This window comes from Miniopterus natalensis, chromosome 4, assembly GCF_054644295.1.
Source record: "Miniopterus natalensis isolate mMinNat1 chromosome 4, mMinNat1.hap1, whole genome shotgun sequence".
In the NCBI taxonomy this organism is placed as follows: Eukaryota; Metazoa; Chordata; class Mammalia; order Chiroptera; family Miniopteridae; genus Miniopterus; species Miniopterus natalensis.
In genome coordinates this window covers 64,606,207-64,626,097 of record NC_142084.1, presented here as the reverse complement: position 1 = coordinate 64,626,097, position 19,891 = coordinate 64,606,207, and positions in this window count along the sequence as shown.

The window sequence follows — 19,891 nt, the reverse complement described above, 5'->3', positions numbered from 1 at the left end:
GACCACTCTGAGCCTGTTTCCTCATCTTTAAATCAGCCTCCACCTTTCTGGGCAGTTGCGAAGACTGAGAGGATGCAGGACAGTGTTTAACCAAGAGTGAGTGCCCGCATGAGGGCTGGTGATTATTATTTTGGGCCTTTTGTTTCCTGCTCCCAGGAGCCCCCAGCTTATGGGAAGGAGGCATAAGGACTCTGTGACAGGGCTGAAGTGTTGAATGAAAGGCATTCCAGGCAAGAGCAAAGGTGCAGAGGTTAGGAAGCTCTGGGGGCTGAAAGGAACAGTGTGTCCTGATCAGACCACGGGGACCCTCAGGACATCAGAGGCTGGATATAAAATTCTAGATTTCAGCCTGAGTCAGTGGGAAGCCACGGAGTGTGTCAGAGCCAGGAAGAGCTTAAAGTATTTGGAAAATCCCTCTAGGGGCCAGTGTCGGGTAGACAGCAGTACGCAGGACTGAAGCTGGAAGGTCAGGAAGAGGGGGTGTGGGGAAGGACAGGGGTGCCCGGCGAGGTCCTGTCCAATCGCACCCAGGGGGTAGAGAAGCTGTTGGGGTCCTGAGCAGGGTAGATGCAGGCAGGGCTGGGGGGTGGGAGGGCTGGCTGACCTGCCTTTCCCTGGGGGAGATAGTGGGGTGGGGGCAATTGGGGGGTGACTGACAAGGTACAGAATCCAACTGTTTGAGGATGTGACCGGAGTTGAGGACAAAAGAAGTGCAAAGAGAGAGTGAAGGTCAGAGTTAGGGACAGAGTTTGTGCTGAGCCACTGTTTTGATTGTGACTTTCCTACTCTCCTAGCCCCAGGCTCTGGAGATACCGAAGCCTCCAGTCTCTCCTGGTGAACCCATTCTTCTGGGTCCCCTTTGGCCACCTGCTTCCCTCTGGGGCTGCGTCACTGCCACCCTCAAAAGAGCTGCCTTCCTCCAGGGCCCAGACTGGCCCTCTTCAGGGAGAGGCTGAGAAACTCCCAAAGTCCCTGCTTCTTGCTCAGGTCAACACTTGCTCTAAAACCTGCAGTGGCTCTAACAGGCTCTGCCAGGCCATCCCGGAGTGCTCCACTCTCACCTCAACCCACCCAGCCGCCCCCATCACCCTCCCTCCTGATAAAGTGTTCTAGTTTGCTGTTCCCTCCACCTCAGAACCCTCCTTGCACTCTCAGACTCAACTGGTGAGATAGCTCCTTGAGGGAACAAGTCCAGCTCTGAATCAGTTTCCAGCTTGGGCCCAAGTGATTTTTCTGTGAGTCTCAGCTTCTTCTGTCTGTCAACTGGGGCTAAGTGTCCCCACCATGCTGAATTGCAGGGTACTGTGGTACTGGATGGGTCAACCCATGTGGACTGTTACTGTCACCTGTCCAAAGTCATCAGGTTTCCATGGAAACCCAGGCAAGGAATGCAGGGCTCTGGCCTGTCCCACCCCACGTACTCATGCATCCCACATGTATTTAGTGAGCACTTACTTTATAATAGGTACTGTTCCAGGCACTGAGGACCCATTGGGGAGCATAACAGACAAAATGCACGGCCTTCATGGAGCTGATTTTCCAGTGGAGCATGAAGCAGGAATTAGACATATTATTTAAAAATTACAATTGTGGCCCTAGCTGATTTGGCTCAGTGGTTAGAGTGTTGGCCCTTGGACTGAAAGGTCCCAGGTTCGATTCTGGCCAAGGGTGTATACCTTGGTTGCAGGTTCAGTCCCTAGCCCTGGTGGGGGCACGTGCAGGAAGCAACCAATCAATGTGTCCCTCCCACCTCTCCCTCTCCCCCTCCCTCTCCCCCTCCCTCCCTCTCTCTCCCTCTCCTCCACTCTCTCTGAAAAAGCAATAGAAAAAATATCCTCCAGTGAAGGTAAAAAAAAAAAAAAAAACTTACAGTTGTGCGATTCTTAAGGGCAGTGGACACTCAGAGCAAAGGGGGATCCTGGGTTGGACCCTGGAACAGAAAAAAGGGCATTAGTGGAAAAACAAGAGAAATCCATATCCTGAGTTGGAAATCAAACCCTCACCTGCCATCCTGTGTGTCCAACTCAGTGCTTTCCTTCACCCTAGGAGTACTTCTGTCCTCTTCTCTGACTGTCCTTCCCTCCCATAGCTCAGTTTTGTCAGCCTCTCTAGGGTCCCTGACTACTTCCCTAAGACCCTTCCTTCATCAGATTCCTGCAAGCCCCCAGAAAGTAAAGGCAATCTAGGAGGGCTTCTTGCAGGAGAGAGCTCCTAGGGAGCAAGGTGTGCTGAGGATTACCCCGCCACCCTGTGATTCCTGCTTGCTTTGCTCATCCTCACCTCTCCGCGAGGCCCTGGGCTCAGGTGAGAAATGTTTCCTCGCTGTCCTCACACCCGCCTGTCTGTCTTGATGACTTCATCTGGGCCTGAGCGGAGTGGGGGTGGGGGTGGGGTGGGGGGTGCTGCTGATGTCACCCTCCCACCTCGTGGAGGATGTGAGCCAAACCCTGACATGATAAAATAATAGCTCAGCAGCCCTCACCTGGCCAGAATCTGGAGCAACAAGCATCTCTTACACATTTCCTCAGAGTTCCTGCAGCAGCCCCTTGAGGAAGGCATTGTTACAGGCTCCCTTAAGCAGATAAAGAAACTTAACTCAGAGAAGGAATTCACTTGCCTGTGGACACACAGCGAATGAGAGACAGAGATGGGACTGGTCACCCCTCAGCCACTGCACTCTGCTTTCAATTCATTCTCCCTGTAGCAGCTAGAGGGTGCCTGTGAGCACCTGAGTCAGGTCAGGTCCCTCTCTGCCCACAGCCCTCCAGGGCTCCCACCTCCCCAGCAGTAAAAGCCCAAATTCTCCCCACAAAGTCCTATAGAACCTGCCCCTGTCCCCTCCCTGCCCTCACCTCCTCCCTCTCTCCCCTCTATCATGATCTCTGTTTCAGACATATGGGCATCTTTGATATTCCGTCAATACACTAGGCACTGTCCTGCCCCAGGGCCTTTGCATGGGCTGTTTCCTCTGCCTGGGATGCTGTTTCCTGAAGATCTTTATAGAAAATCTCCTTCACATCAGCTGATGGTGAGGAGGGTGGAGGAGATTCCTGCTCGCAAATGGGCGAGGGGTTGGAGATGATGGAATGCCTGCTGTTCCCTTCATACCTCCACCTTGGAGAAGGACCTCCAGCCCACCCAGTGGGTTATGGTCACCAGGAAGTCCTTCCCCTTACCTGGGCCTCTGTTCCCCATCTGTAAAATAAACAGGTAACATTTCCCAAATTTATGCCAGTGGTTTCTTACATTTTCCATTTCCCCCGTATCCATCATTGTTTACCATTTTCCTCTAAACCTGCTCGCTCACATTTGGAACATAATAAATGTACTAGTTTTTAAAGTCTTTTTTAAATCACAAAGGTGAAAAAAATCAGCATCTCATGTCATAGGTAGAAGGTTACTCAAAATACAATTTAATCTGAATTTCACTGGCTCCTGCTTCCTTCAGAAGCACTGATCCTGTAGCGTGTAGTGGGATTAGCGATGGAAAAGGTGTTACAGGCCCCCACCCAGGACCCAACTGAGACTTGAAAAAGATGGAAATGACATTTAAGAGGGTCTCTTTGCAACTGGAGTTCTATGTAATTTCCTTTCATGTCGATCATCATCTGAAGTCATGTTATTTCTGAACTAGAAGCACACAGTACCTCGGGCATCTTCGGCCACAGAGTCTAGGACCTGCTGAGACTCCAACCCCCCAGGCAGACCCTCCCTGACAGTCAACAGCAGATATTGTGCCTGTTTCATCAATTGTGTTTCCTGTCCTCTCGCTGACTATGCTCCACAAAGGCCAGAATATTGTCTACCTTGTTCCCTGCTGGGCCTCCAGCACCTAGAACAGCTCAGCATACAATAGGCACTCAATAAGTGTTTGCAGAATGAATGAGTATATCCATGTCTGCATCTCCTTGTGGTTGGCAGAATAATGATCTCCCCCCAAAAGATTTACATCCTAATCTCCAGAACCTGTGCACATGTCACCTTACATAACAGAACTGAATTTGCAGATGCGGTTAAGTTAAGGATTTTGAGATAGGAAGTCGCCCTGGATTATCTGGATGAGCGCAATGTCATCACAAGGGTTGTTACGAGAGGGAGGCATGAGCACCAGCATCTGAGATGTGGCAACAGAAGCCAAGAACCACAGTGATACATTGAGAAAAAGTTGACAAACCTTTGCTGGCTTTGAAATGGAGAAAGAGGCCGCAAGCTAAGTAATGCAGGAAGCCGGCCTCTAGGAGCTGAAAAAGGCAAGGAAACAGGTTCTCCCCTAGAGCCTCCAGGACTGCAATCTTGCTGACACCTTGATTGGAGCTCAGGGGAGCTCAGGATTGAATCCAAGGTGGAGAGTGGAGGTGACAGAACCCTGGAGAGCCCCGCCCAGACCTGATGCCCACTCTACCGATATTTACTGAATGCCTACTGTGTGTCAGGCACTGTTCTGGGTTCTGGGGATGCAACAGTGGAGAAAACAGAAAAAAATCCCTGCCCTCGCACTGACCAGTTTGGCTTAGTGGTTAGGGTGTCGGCCTTTGGACTGAAGGGTCTCCAGTTCAATTCTGGCCAAGGGCAGGTACCTCAGTTGCAGGCTCGATCCCTAGCCCCAGTGGGGGCTCAGGTGGGAAGCAACCAGTCTATGTGTCTCTCTCACATCAGTGTTTCTCTCTCCTTCTCTCTCTCTCTCCCCGCCCCCTTCCACTTTCTCTGAAAAGCAATGGAAAAAATATCCTCGGGTGAAGATTAAAACAAAAACAAACAAACAAAACCCCCTGCCCTTGTGGAACTGATATTACAGTGGAGAAGATGCACAATAAACAATTGAATAAAATGTATAATCTAATGGCAGGTGTAAATTCTCTCATCACAAATGAAGCAGGTTATCAGAGGAACAGGGTGTTCATAAAGGCATCTCTGAGGAGGTGACATTTGAGCAGAGACCTAAAGGAGGTGAGGAGGGAACTATGTGGATATCTGTAGGAAGAGTGTTCCAGAAAGAGGGAACAGTATGTGCAAAGACCCAGAGGCATTAACTCTGGTGAGCTGTTGTTTTGGGGACAGATGGAGAGACAATGGAGGAAGATTGATACTTCTGAGTGCGCATATCCAGTGCCCCAGCGATTCCATTTTTATCCATAATCCTTAGAGAAATACTTTGCCAAATGCATAAAGAGATGTGTAAAAGCTGTTCACAGCAGCAACGTTCATATAAAAAAAACAAGAATTGACCTAAAAATTCATCAACAAGAGAACAGATAAATAAATGAAGGCATATTCAAATGATGGAACAGTGTGGGAATTAATTAGATTAACACAATAATAATTTCTAACATTAATTGAGCACCTACTATGTGCCAGTTAAGCACTTTCCCTTATTTTGAAAGATTATTGATTTTTCAGAGAGAGGAAGGGAGAGGGAGAGAGAAAGAGAATCATCAATGTGAGTGTGAAACATCAGTCAGCTGCCTCCTACATGCCCCCTACCAGGGACTGAGCAGCAACCTGACCAGGAATGGAACCACCAACCTTTCAGTGCATGGGACGACACCCAACGAACTGAGCCACACCGGCCAGGGCTAAGCACTTTCATGTGATAACATACAGCATCCCTTGGAAAACCACCCTAAAAAGTAGGGAGGATTAGTATCTATGTTTTTCAAATATGGCAGCTTTAAAATATGTCCATGAATTCTTTGACAGTTTCTTCAACCAGTAACCTCTCCCTGAGGGTGGGCTGGACTTAATGACTTGCTTTTCCTGCACAGAATAAGACAGAAGTGACAATGTGTGCCTCCTAACACTAGGGCATAAAAGGCGCTCTGGCTTGTGGGCTGAAGGGTGCCGGGTTCGATTATGGCCAAGGGCACGTACCCCGGTTGCAGGCTGGATCCCTGGCCCCGGTTGGTACTCGTGTAGGAGGCAACCAGTCCATGTGTCTCTCTCACACTGATGTTTCTCTCTGTCTCTCTTGTGCGCCCTTCCACTCTCTCTGAAAAGCAATGGAAAAAATATCCTCAGGTGAGGATTTGGAAAAAAAAAAAAGGCACTGTCTTCCTCCTTGAGCACTCAATTGGGGTGAGGGGAGGTGGAGCCAGGTGCCGTATTGGGAGGTGTTCAAGCCTTTCTACGGCAAAGTCCACGTGGACAGGAACTGGGGCCTCCTGCCAACAGCCATGTGCATGGACTACCTTGGAAGTGGCTCCTCAAGACACAGTTGGGTTCCTGCCAATGTCTTTACTGCAGCCTCATGAGGGACCCTGAGTCAGAACCAACCAGATAAACCACTCTCAGATTTCTGACCCTGAGAAATTTTATGAGATAATAGATATTTGTTGTTTTAAACTGTTAAGTTTCACAATATTCTGTTATTCAGCAATAATAACTACTATACTAGATGAGGCAACTGAGGCACAGAGAGATTAAGTAACTTTCCCAAAGTTACAGAGCCTAAACGTGCCAGAGCTTGAATTTGAAAGCAAGTCTTACTGGCAAGACGATGAGACCTCGGCCAGCTCTTGTCTTCTTGAAGGAAAAGTTTCAGTCAAGAGGCAAAATGTAGCAAAGCAGGCATGAATTTATTGGCTGCAGCAAAAAACAAAAAACACTCAGGACAGTGGAACAAGGGAGGGCTTAGCATAGAAGGAGCAGCAGGAGAGCCCAGGGTGGGCTGCTCTGGCTCACTGGGAAATCAGAGAAAAGGGGGCCTTGGAGACAGGTTCAGGGGTTAGCCTGGGACAAGCTGCCACTGCCCATTGTTTCCCTGGTTGCAAGTCTTGTGGGGTGCCTTAGAGTTTAGGGGAGATGCATGCCTGTGGGGGAAGAAGAGGGGAAAGGGGAAGGGAGGGTGTGCTCCCCAGAGGGAGAGTACTCTCTTTTGCTTTGAGGGTATTTATCTCCTGGAGGCCAGAAGCTTAGGGGAGGTCTCAGGGGAGAATCTCAATAGAATGTTCATCAGCTTTCCAGCTCTGTCCTTTCAGGGTCACGGTCTCCACTGATTGGTCAGTGCCAGCGCAGAGGGGGTCATTAGTCAATGCAGCTGGTCCTGAGGCAGCCACAGGGTCACTTATCTGGTTTTGCTGCTTTTCTGGGCCTGGAGCTGAAATACAACTGAGGCCCAGATGCTACTTTAGGGAGGAAACCCTCAGGGGGTCCAAACCGACTGACCAGCGATATGCTGGGGGAGGATAGGTTTCCCTGGGGACAAGGTTCTTGTTTTCCCAGTTTTTCCCGTTGCTAGGCGCCCTGGGCTTTCCACCCTGGTGACCTTCTGTACCTGCCTCAATGTCTTTGCTCTGCTTACGTCTGTCTAACTGCCTGTTCCACAGGCAATGAAAATAAATATTGAGTGAGAAAAACAAGTTGCAGAATTACATATACCATATAAGTACGTTAATGAATATTTTTACACACAAAATAACCCTATTCGCTGTTCATGGGTATATGTGTTGAGAGTGTACGTATATAAACATACGGAAATGTGAGAATGAAGGTGGGGATCAAATGAGACTTCGCGTTTAGTTCTGATGTTTTGTTTCTTAAAAAATGAAAAAGACCTGAAGCAAAGCTGACAAGTGTTAACCATTCACGGTCAGTCTTGGGTGGAAGACACGCAGGTGTATGCTATATGTCTTTGCACTTTTCTTTCTTTCTTACTTTTCTTAAAATTAAAAATAAATAATCGCCCAGCGGGGCGTGGCTCAGCGGTTGAGCGTCGACCCAGGATCCAGGCGATCGGGGTTCGATTCCTGGTAAGGGCACGTGCCCGGATTGCGGGCTTGATCCCCAGTTGGGGCTGTGCAGGAGGCAGCCGATCAATGACTATCTCATTGATGTTTCTATCTCTCTATCCCTCTCCTTTTCTCTCTATGAAATCAATAAAGGTATATTAAAAAATAAATAAATAAATGATCATGACCAAGAAAGCCAGCTTCGGAGGACTTACGCAGGTAGAGAGAAAGCAGAAGGGCAGTCCAGGCAGAGCACCAGCTTCACAAGGGCCTGGAGGCAGCAGTGAGCTCGGTCTTTTGGGGAACTGAGGAACCTAGCAGTCATTCACGCTGCTGGCACATTCAAAGCCTGTACCCAGCCTCCAACTCCAGACCAGGTAAGACGTGGGGCAGAAGGTGGTGGTAGGAGCTAATAGCTCCCCAGGTGATTCTAATGCTATGCACACAGGGCTGGGAACTGTTGGGTACATGGTTCAGTGCAGTAGCCACTTAAAACGTATTTTCTAAGCGATAAATGAATTGTTTGCGGAGAATAATACTGAAGGTTAGGAGGATGGGCGCGTTCCTACAGGCCTGTAGTTTGGACTTGGGAGTGTTTGGGCAGCCAAGATCCAGTTCCCTTAATTGTACTTAATGAACTGCCATCACTAGCCTAAGTGAATTCCAGAGGACGACAAGCACTATAAAGAAAACGCAAGAGGGGGAGAAACAAGATGGCGGCGAAGGTAACCGCTGCACCCGCCGCCTCCCGCAACCACATCAAAATCACAACTAAACACAGAACCACCGTCACTCAGAGCCTCCTGAGACCTGGCTGCACAGAAGCCCCGCAACCAGGGAGCTGAAGCAGCACCGAGAGCGGGAGGAGGGGCACAGACGCGGGCGGGTCGGGGCTGAACCGCAGAGACGCGGCCGCGGGCCCACACCCGGTGCCGCGGGTTAAACCCAGGAGGGAATCTCGGGGTAGAGGTTTCCCGGAGGAGTGAGGGGTCCCAGCCCCCCATCAGGCCCCCAGCCCAGGGCTCCAGGGCTGGAAAGAGACGTCCCCACAACTCCGGGCTGTGAAACAAGTGGGGACTGTCCCTGAGGGTCGGGGAGGCTGCGGGAGCCCCAGCAGCTCCTCTAAAGGGCCCGGCACGGACTCACTCGGACGCTCCCTCTGAGCCCAGCGCCGGGCAGCAGCCTGAAAGGACCCGGGACACTCGGGGGGGAACTAACCTGCCTGAGATCCAGGCGAGAGGCGGAGGGCGGCTTCCTCCCAGGCAGAAGGGCTGGCGGAGGCCATGGCTCCTGTGGCGAGTCCTCCCCGTACACAGCCGCGAGGCAGGCGCCATGTTTGAATCGCCAGCACCTGACTCACCTTTGGCCCCGCCCCGTGATTCCCGGAGGCCCCGCCCCTCCCCACCTGCAGCTCATCCAGGCCATTTCCAGGGGCTTTTCTGTGCAAGTGGCCTCTGGAGCCTCATGCTTAGGACTTTCCTAAAATCTCTCAAACAGGCACCAGCGGGCCCCATACGGCTTGATAAGCAGCCCCAGGCCTGGCCCTAGCGGCAGCTGCATTGGCTCATAGCTGGGCCTCTCCTGGACACCTCCAAGCCCAGCACAAGTAGCAGCCAACTATGGTTTGCTGTGTAGCTCATGCTGGGTGGCCCTGGGCAAGGCACTGGCAGGGGCTGACTTTGAACCTCCCGGGAGGCCCCAGAGACCATGCACCTGGTGGTCAGACTCGACCACGCTGGATTACAACCCTGCCACGTCCACGAGTGACACACTCAAGGGGTGCACTTGGTGAACACTAAAGCCCCACTGAAGTAAATCCTGCTCCATAGGGGTGTCTCCAGCACAGCAGCTCTCTGACTGTAGTAGCAGCTGGTCCTCACAGGTGATTGGCCTGGGGGTCAATTCCTCCCAGTGACGCCAACAGCAACCAAGGCTCCCCTACAACAGGACAGTGCACACAGCCCAACAGGGTAGCACCTAGAAGGCCCAGCTCAGGTGACTGGGGAGGCTGAGCCACTGGACCCTACAGGACACCTACTACACAAAGCCACTACAAATACCAGGAGACATAGCAGCTCTGCCTAATACATAGAAACAAACACCAGGAAGCAGCCAAAACGTGGAGGCAAAGAAACATGTCACAAAGGAAAGAACAGAAGAAATCTCTAGAAGAGGAACTAAATGAAATAGATCCAAGCAAGCTAACAGATACAGAGTTCAAAATTACAGTTATAAGGATGTTTAAGCATACTATTAGGAAAATAACTGAGAAAATCGATGACATAATACAGTACCAATTTGAAACAAAGGCTACATGAACTGAAATGAAGAATAATTTACATGGAATCAATAGTAGAGTAGAGGATGCTGAGAATCAAATCAGCAATTTGGAACATGAGGAAACAAAAAACACCCAAACAGAAGAGCAAAAAGAATCCAGAAATATGAAGATAGTATAAGGAGCCTCTGGGACAAGTTCAAGAGGCCCAACATTCATATTATTGGGGTGCCAGAAGGGGAAGAAAGAGGCCAAGAAATTGAAAACCTATTTGAAAAAATAATTACAGAAAACTTCCCCTACCTGGGGAAAGAAATAGACTTACAAGTCCAGGAAGCACAGTGTCCCAAACAAGAGGAACCCAAAGAGGCCCACAGCAAGACACATCATAATTAAAATGCCAAAGGTTAAAGACAAAGAGAGAATCTTAAAAGCAGCAAGAGAAAAGCAATTAGTTACCTACAAGGGAGAACCCATACGAATGTCAGCTGATTTCTCAACAGAAACCTTGCAGGCCAGAAGGGAGTGGCAAGAAATATTCAAAGTGATGAAAAACATGGAACTACAACCAAGATTGCTCTACCCAGCAAAGCTATCATTTAGAATTGAAGGTCAGATAAAGAGCTTCACAGATAAGAAAAAGCTAAAGGAGTTCATCACCACCAGACCAGCACTACAGGAAAAGTTGAAGGGTCTTCTTTAAGAAGAAGATAATGAACAAAAGAATCTGACAAACTAAATAGATCCAGAGACACTGACGCATGCAACAGACGATCATATTTCAGAGGAAAGAGGGAAGGGGGTGGAGGGTGGGAAGAGATTAACCAAAGAAGTTATATGCATATATGCATAACCCATGAACACAGATAATAACGTGGTGAAGGCCTGTGGAGGGGGTGGGAGTGAAGTGGAGGGGGACAATTGGGGGGGGAAGTGGGACACCTGTAATACTCTCAACAATAAAGATTTAAAAAAAAGAAGAAAAAGAAAATGCAAGAGGATAATGGCACAGGAGCCACTGGGCAGCTTTTTGAGCTGGGGTGTTTGGGAGGGCTTCTCAGAGGAGGTGACATTTGAGCTGTGAACGAAAAGGGGCCACTTGTTAACCTGACAAGCTCAGGGAAGGCCTGTGTGGCAGCCTTGCAAACTCAGAGACCTAAAGTAACCACAAAGAGTGGTCTGAAGCGAAAACTTTTTAACTAACAGTAGTCTACAGTGGGGAGTCATGTCCTAGGCCAATATCTTCCCTGACAAAGGTCAATCTTTACCTTAACTGAGCCTGTCTATTGTCTTTTTGCATCTTTGATAACATATCTTTGGAATGTCAAAGTAATTTTCCTTTTTCCTCCCTGGACCCCTCAAAGCACAGTCACTGCTCTGTGAAGGCCACAGATCCCCTCATTTTTACTGAGTTAATTGTTGACTGCTAACTATCCTGCACCCACCTAAGTAAAAAAAGTGTCTATTACTTTTAAAATATATATATATCTTTATTGATTTCAGAGAGAGGAAGGGAGAGGGAGAGGGAGACACAGAATGATGAGTCATTGATAGGCCACCTCCTGCGCGGCCCCCACTGGGGATCGAGCCCGCAACCCAGGCATGTATCCTGACTGGGAATGGAACTGTGACCTCCTGGATCATAGGTCGATGCTCGACTACTGAGCCAAGCCCGGCCGGGCTATTATTTTACTTTTTATGCAATCCGGGAGATTTCCCTGCTTTGCTTTCTCCCGCCTCCCTAATCTATCACCAGTGGATTTCATGTAGCCAACTTCTGTCTCCTCTTTTGATTGTAACATATAAAACAAGGTGCAAAACTGCCATTCTCTGGAGCATTATCGCAATCTGTTGAGATTCTGCTTCCCGGCACGGTGTCGACAGTTTGGCTCAAATAAACTCACAAAAATTCTTCACAGGTTTGAATGTTTCTTATGTTAACAGAGCTGAGACCTGAAGGTTAAGCCAGCCCTAGATGCATGTGGGAAAGGTGTGCCAGGCAGGGGGAACAGCAAGAGTAAAGGCCCTGAGGAGGTGACAAGCCTGTAAACAGGTGGTTCCAGCACAGGGTGACCAGGCCTGTGGTGGGGGACCCCAGAGGTGGCTCAGATGGGGGCCAGGGTCAAGTTTCAGGGAGGAGCAACTGGGATCCAGGTATGAATTTTCCCAACTCAGTCTATCACCCCTCAGCAAAGTGCCCCCACCCCACCCCTGCATCCCTGAATGGAGGCGCATTTCCCCAAGGGCAGCGAGAGTGACCATCCATCTGATTTTAAATTTAGCTCACTGCACATGGATCGTGGTTCAGGAAAAACAAGAAGTTATTAAAATGTGATTCCATTCTCTGTCTCCAGCAGCAGAGGGAGCCAGCAGGGAAAGATGGGGGATTTAGAGGGTGGGGAAGATGGACAACTCACAGGGCCACCTACGGAGTCAGGACCACTGGGACAAGAGACCTCTGGGGTCCCAGACCTGGCCCCCCACCTCCTCCAGTCCTGCTCATCGACAGCTCGGTTCCCACACAGCCATGACCAGAGTGGCCAATCTAGAACCCAGATTCATCTCACCCCACCTGCCCCAGGCCTCTGGTTCCCCGCCGCCCAGCAAGCAGAGCCCAAGCTCCACTCTCCCGTCCCGTCCCACATGGTACCCCAGCCAGGGAACATCCGTCTCGCCTCTAAGCCTTTGCCCATGTCATGCCCTCTGCCTCTCTACCCTTTCTAGAAACAGACACAGAGGACGAGGTCACCCAGGCTGTCTTAGTCATCTCTGGCCGCGTGAGAAATGACCCTAAAATTAGAGGCTTCTAGGGACACACGTTACTACTCAGTTTCTGAGGAATTACAGCACAGGCACTGAGCGAGGCGCCCTGCTTCAGGGTCTCACGAGCCCACGTTCGTGGGGCAGCGGGTGGTGGTCTCGCCTCAAGGCCGGGCTTCCAAGTCTACTCAAGTGTGTGTTGGCGGCATTCGGCCCTTCAAGGGATGTTAGCCAGAGGCTGCCCTCAGCTCCCCCCAGGCGGCCTTCTTTATCAGGGCAAGCATGTGAGGTGAGCCCCAGGGAGAGAGAGAGAAGCCGCAAAACAGGAGTTACCATCTTATGTAACCGATTACTCTCGGAGGTAGCATTCCATCACTTGCTAAATGCCATTGGTTAGAAATGAGTCATTGGCCCCACTCGCACCGCATTGGAGGGGATGACACAGGATGTGGAATTGGGGCTTCATTAAAGATCACTTTATGCTCATGCCTGGAATACTACATAGCTGTTAAAAGTGATAGAGGAGCCCAGCCAGTGTTGCTCAGTGGTTTGACCATTGGCTCATGGAGGGAAGGGTCTCGGGTTTGATTTCAGCCAAGGACACATACCTGGGTTGCAGGCTCTATCCCCAGCCCCAGTTGGGGCTCATGCAGGAGGCAACCAACTGATGTGTCTCTCTCACACTGATGTTTCTCTGTCTCTCTGAAAAGCAATGGAAAAAATAACCTCAGGATTAAAAAAAAAAGTGGTAGGGGAGTTTCACTTTATACTATCCTGTTACTGTTGATGTTTATATATATAAACATCCCTCATAATCTAGTAATGCTCCTGCCTCAGGGCCTTTGCATGTGCTGTGCCCAATGCTTGAAATGCTCTTTCTACAGCTCTCTGTAGATTTCCTCCCTCATCTTCAGGTCAGTGTTCAAATGTCACCTCCTCAGAAGGGCCCTCCTTGCCCACTCTGTCTAAAATAGCCCATCTCCCTCCCTGACCCCCCCCACTTTGATTTGTCCACAGCACAGCTCCCCACTTCTACATTTATCTTATTACCCTTTTCCATTACTGGACTGTCAGCTCCAAGAGTGGGGACTTTTGTCTGTTTTGTTCACTGCTTTGTTTCCATTGCCTGGCACATAGTAGATGCTCAATAAAGATGGATTTACACACACACTCTTTAACTAATGTCTGGCTGCCCCCACCCCAGCAAAATTCTGAATGACAGCCCCCTTTTCTTTTTTTAAATAAAATAATTCAAATTTACTATTAAACATTTAGAAATTCACAGAATTATAAAGAAAGATCACACAAAATATCACTCAGAGACAAATATTTTAATCTGTTGATGTAGAAACTAGTTATTATTTACATGAATCAAAATATATTCGCTACATGATTTACAGCTTTTAAAAAAAGGAATTGTGTTTTTCCATTTTGTCCTTTAGCTTTTTTTCTGGCTTATTCCCTTTAAATACAGAGACAGTCGGCAAACTATTTCATCAAAGATTGTGTTAAATTCAGATCAACTAGAATTGAGCTTTCTCTAAACATGTATATCCATCCTATTTACTCTACCTGCTATTTGGAGATGATTTACAAGTCCTGCTATTACCAGTTTCCTTAAGTAGTTCATAAGAAAATTAGTTCTAAACACAAAGGCGTGTTAGTAGGCACAAGAGGAGGCATACGTTTTCTATAATACATTCAAAATTCTCCCAGTTCTCACTACCTAGCATTTACAAAGTGTTGAACACAGGCAGGTCATCTTCAGCATTTTTTCAAGCCATAATTTTAAGAGCATTCTTTTTTTAAAAAAAAAAAAAAATGTCTTTATTGATTTTAGAGAGAGGAAGGGAGAGGGAAAGAGAGAGAAACACCAATGATGAGAGAGAGCAATTGACCAGCTGCCTCCTGCAGGCCCCTGCTGGGGATCGAGCCCACAACCCGGGCATGTGCCCTGCCCTGGAATCTAACCTCGATCTCCTGGATCCCAGGTCAATGCTCAACCGCTGAGCCACGCGGGCTGGGCTAAGAGCATTCTTAAACATGTTCTAGAGATAAAGAGTGGACATTGATAAAAATTATAGAGGGTACAACCCCAGGACACCAGAATAGAAAGAATCACTTCGTGTAATCTGATCCACAGTTCACCCTGCTTTCCAACTGTTACTTTATTTCAGAAAATATAAAGCCAGAAAGCTGAATTCACTTGACCAGGTTCATCTATTCGTCAGTCCTGAGATCGGAGCCTGTGACTCAGTGTTGGACTCCCAGTCCCTGTGATCTCCATGGAACTGCAACGCTGCTTCAAGAACTCTTGGTTCAGGAGAGAGAGAAGATTATACTGATCGGCCTCAGGGGGGAAGTTAGCGCACAAAACCTTCCTCACAGAGGTAAGGCCTCAGTTGTCCAAGGCCAATTGTCTGCGGCTGATCTCCCAGGAAGCTGTCCATATCCAAGCCTTTGATGCAATCAGGGTTTCAGACGCCCTGGCAGGGGTGGCTCAGCTGGTTAAGCGTCGTCGTCCTGAGCACCGAAGTTCAGGGTTTGATCCCCGGTCAGGTCAAGTGCCATCGATGTTTCTCTCTCACACTGTTGTTTCTCTTTCTCCCTCTCCCTTCTTCTCTCTCTAAATTAAATTTTTTTAAAAATTAGAAAACAGAGAGAGTGTGTTAATCACAGGGTCAAGTAATACCAGCTGCAGCGGCAAGGCTCAGGCGCAGGTCCTGATCAGGCCAGCGGGCGGCTGCTACTGCTTCGGTCTTAGCGCTTCAGAGCCCCGGGGCCACGGACCGGGGCTCCCTCCTAGGCGCTGGCCTTGTCAGGTCCCCATGTACTGCCTGGAGAGCAGTGGACAAAGAGGATCTTGTAAATCTGCTCAACCATAAGGCCCACAGTCTGCCCTGTTAGGCCATTTGCCTTTATAGCCTGACACCCGCTATGGGAGCTCCCCACTCAACACTCCCAGCACTCCCTCCATGGCTCCCATCTATCAAGAAGGAACGAGCCCTGTCATAAAAAGCATGAAGTCACTACATCCCTTCTGGTTCTAATGGAATAGCCATAGTGAAATAAAAGAGCAAATCGTCTGGACACTGTGCTGGACATCCTCCATCCACCCTTCCCGCCCACTCTCTACAGTTCTCCACCCACGAACGTCTACCCCAAATCTTAAGGACACAAAGAGCTCACGTTCTCAGGCTTCAGGTTAGATTTGACCAATGGGGAGTTGACCAAAGAGAAGATGAAAGAGAACAAAGGGAGTGAAGAGAGAGGGTTTCTCCCCCCTACCCAAGTTTACCTCTTGCTGGTTGAATGTCCCCCGAAGGTCATTGCTCCTCTCAGCCTGACCTTCACTGAAGGACTCTCCTTCCACGTGTCAACAATCTCTCCCTCTTCCATACCTAACGGGGCAACGTGCTCTCTACTATATCCCTGCACTAACCTGCGTGTTCCTACCCTGACCCCTTACCTTGACACTGTGTCCTTTGTCGCTGACACACTTTCAATATATCTCAGTTTCCGTGTGCGGGTTATTGCCTCTTCACTGATACAGATGGCAACATTTTATGTCATTGTCTTTACTAGCGAAGGCTGAGGCCCATCAGTCTTCAGGTAGAACATAAGAATGTTTTGTGCTTGGTTCCTTGTTAGGAAGGTGGCCACCCCCCTTTTCTTTCTTTTTTTTAAAAATGATTTTTTAAAAAGATTTTTATTGATTTTTAGAGAGAGAAAGGGAGAGGGAGAATCATCCATGTGAGAGCAACACATCGATGGGCTGCCCCTCCACGCTCCCTGCACGCTCCCTGGCCCTACATGAGCCCGCAGCCCAGGCATGCGCCCCGGCTGGGAATCAAACCCTGGGAATGGAGCTGCCAATCCCTTGGCGCACGGGGGCCAAGGACCAACCAACTGAGCCACCCTGGCCAGCGCAGCCCCCTTTTCTTAAACGCTCCCCTCACCCCAGCCACTAGGAAGTCAGTGGTCTTGACCCTGTCAGTTTCATCCCTGTTGCTAGGCAACCCAATGCTCTTGACACAACCTCCCCCTCCCCCCCAGCCCCCAATGCATATTCCTTTCTCGAGTAGAACAGATAAGCTGTTCCCCCTCCCCCTCCCCCCTGCACATGCACCTCCCCCCCTTTCTGAACCAAACTAGTTCAGGGCCCCAAAGCAAGCTGGCCCCTCCCCGCCTCCCCACGCCCCTTGGGAACAGCCACGTCGGCAGCAGTCTCCTGGACTCCATCTTTCCCACGTTCTAAGGCCCTTCCCTGTGCTAGTGTGTTTAGCTGTCACCCAGTGAAGTGGCACTCTCGTCCCCACACAGATGAGGAAGTGCCCAGGTCATACAGCAAGTGGTGGCCTGATGGACTCACACCTGAAGCTGCAGGGGGTCCCAGGCTGGGTGCTGTGTGACTTTGGGGAGGCACCTTTCCCTCCCTGTACCCCCCACCCCCACCTCCACTCCCAGCCAGGCTGGGAGAGGTGAGGTCATAGGATACATTTCAGTTCTGCTTCCCAGCTCTAGGCTGAGTAGCTGGGGAAGCAGGGAGCAGATGGAGGGCCCAGAAATAGAGGGGCCCCACCCAGTAGAAAAGGAAACTGTGGAGCTCAGAGAAGGGCAGCGCTAGGGGAGGGCGCCCAGCACACCTTAGATTCCAGCTACCAAAGATGGAAATAGAAAGTCAGTGGGGAGAGGAGAGGTAAAGAGAGGCGGGTGGGGTGGGAAGTTGATGGGAGGGAGGGGTCAGGTAGGGGGCAGCTGATTGAGGGAGACGGTATAGCTGGGAGTGATGGAGGGAGGCCAGACCATTCCCTCCACCCTGGGACCAGTCCTAGAAGGATATGTGAGTCCACACAGTTTCATGGGGGAGGGGAGAAAAAAGAGGGGGAGAGGAGTGAAGGAAGTATAGTGGGGAGGAGAGTTAGGGGGAGAGGGCCAGGAAGTTGAGGGAGGAGGAGGGAGAGAGTAAATAAAGCAGGTGCCCCACTGGAGAAACAGAGACAAAAGGAGACCCAGACAGAGAGAGGGAGAGAAGTGCGGACACGGACACACAGGGGTCAGAGATGTGCACAGATAAGGAGAGACAGAGAACAATCACTGAGATCCAGGAAAGACCTCAGAGTGACATTCAGATCATAATTGTTTAAATTGCTGGTTTATGTTCTTTCAGCAGTTATCTTTGGGTACCTAGGAGATCTCCTGTAGGCCACCCCCTACCTCCTGTGGTCAGGCTAGGGTAGAAAGCGTGGAGCTAGTGGGGGAATTGTCCAGGGGGGAACAGGGAGGGGAGGTGCTGGTGTGGGTGGGGAATTAAGGCTGTACAGAAGAGGGGCTTGGAGCTGGGGCATTAAAGGATTAATAGGCAACCAGTCACTAGTAAGGAATGACTTTGAGGGAAAGGAATTCCAGGCAGTGGGCATAGCCTATGCAAAGGTCCTGGGGCAGGACTGTGCCTGGTGTGTTGGAGGAACAGCAGCGGGGCCCATGTAGCTGAAGCTGAGTGAGTAAGAGGGAGAGGAGGGCATGAGGGCAGGTGGGCCCCAGGGCAGGTTGGGCTGGGCTTTGTGGGAAGATTTGGGCTTTTACCCCTGAGGGAAGTGGAAGTCCTGGAGGGCTGTGGGCAGAAGAGGCATAGATTTTAAATCGATCATTCTGAATTCTTTCATATAAGAAGAAAAACAAAAATCTCAGGCAAAAGTGACAAAACAGTAACTGTGTCCATCAACTGAGGTTGGTCCTTATGTGGTATTATTCTCAGGACTTTGTTACTTAAAAATTTCTCCAAATATAAATGAACTAATAACTGAACAATGACAAGCTAAATCCAATTGGTGGGTCTCCAACTCCAGCCCCAGCTGAACCCTCTGACTTTGGGTCATCCAGGCCTCCCTCTAGCAGGCACCTTTAATCCTTTCCTGGGGCTGGGGACCCCATTGCTGCCGCCTCACCTTGAGCCTCCCTGACAGGGAGCCTGGCTTCTTCCCTGAGCTCATCCACGAATGCCTCAGCTCTGAAGGCCTAATTGTGTGTGAAATCCAATCGAATTATCAGGCCCCGATGAGCAATTTCCAAGATTATTTAGTTCAGTGAAGTAAATAACGACATTAGCGTTCTCCTGCAAGCTCCTGGAGACCCCCCTCATTTTAGTTCTGCAATCAAGTTGCCTGCACAGACTTTTGCCTGAGTGGTGGGAACAAAGGAGAGAGTGAGGGGCTCAAAATCCTCAGCTTTTAGCACCGGAGGGACTCTTTATGCTTTCCTACAGATGGGGAAACTGAGGCCCAAAGCAGGACCTGCCTGAAGCCACACAGAGTTAGGTCCTCTGGAGTCTATTTCCACTTCTGCGGCCGTTACTACAGGCAAATGATGACCGCACCCCCATCCTTGGGCGTGCCAAGGCAGAGCTCAAACACTAAACAAGAGTGACAAGCAGAGTGGTGATGAGGGGGTTCTGATGTGCACGAATCCTAAGATCTTGTCTTGTTAGGAGATGCAAAGAGATGTTGATTAACTTTCTGCCATCATAAGCTAAGTATGCATGTTAAAAAGTATAAGGGTGGCCCTGGTCATTGTAGCTCCATTGGTTGGGCGCTGTCCTGTGCACCGAAAGGTTGCCAGTTCGAATCATGGTCAGGGCACATGCCCAGGTTTGCTGGCGCAATCCTCGGGAGGCACCTGGTCAATGTTTCACTGTCACATCAATGTTTCTCTCTCCCTCTCTCTTCCCCTCTCTCTAAAAATAAATTAAAATTTTTTTTTAAAAGAATGGCCTACCTTATAAAAATTGCTTTTAAAAAAAAGTATGAGGGTGACTATTCAGCAGACAGAAATAGAATGAATAATTTTCAAATCACTGGAGGGAATAAGAAAGGAAAAAACAAAAATCTGACAAATTCAGCAGAAGACTGAAAAAGAGGTAAAAAGGAAGCAGTGGGAAACAATCACGTTGAACAGAAAATATAATAAAAGGTAATAGAAATATACCCAAATATATCTGTAAATACAATATATATAAATGGATTAAACTTACCACTTGAAAGACACAGAGCTCAGATTAGATGCGCAGAAACAAGAACAAACAAAACCCACCCCTACAGGCTGGGGCAAAAATAGATTTACAGTTGTTTGA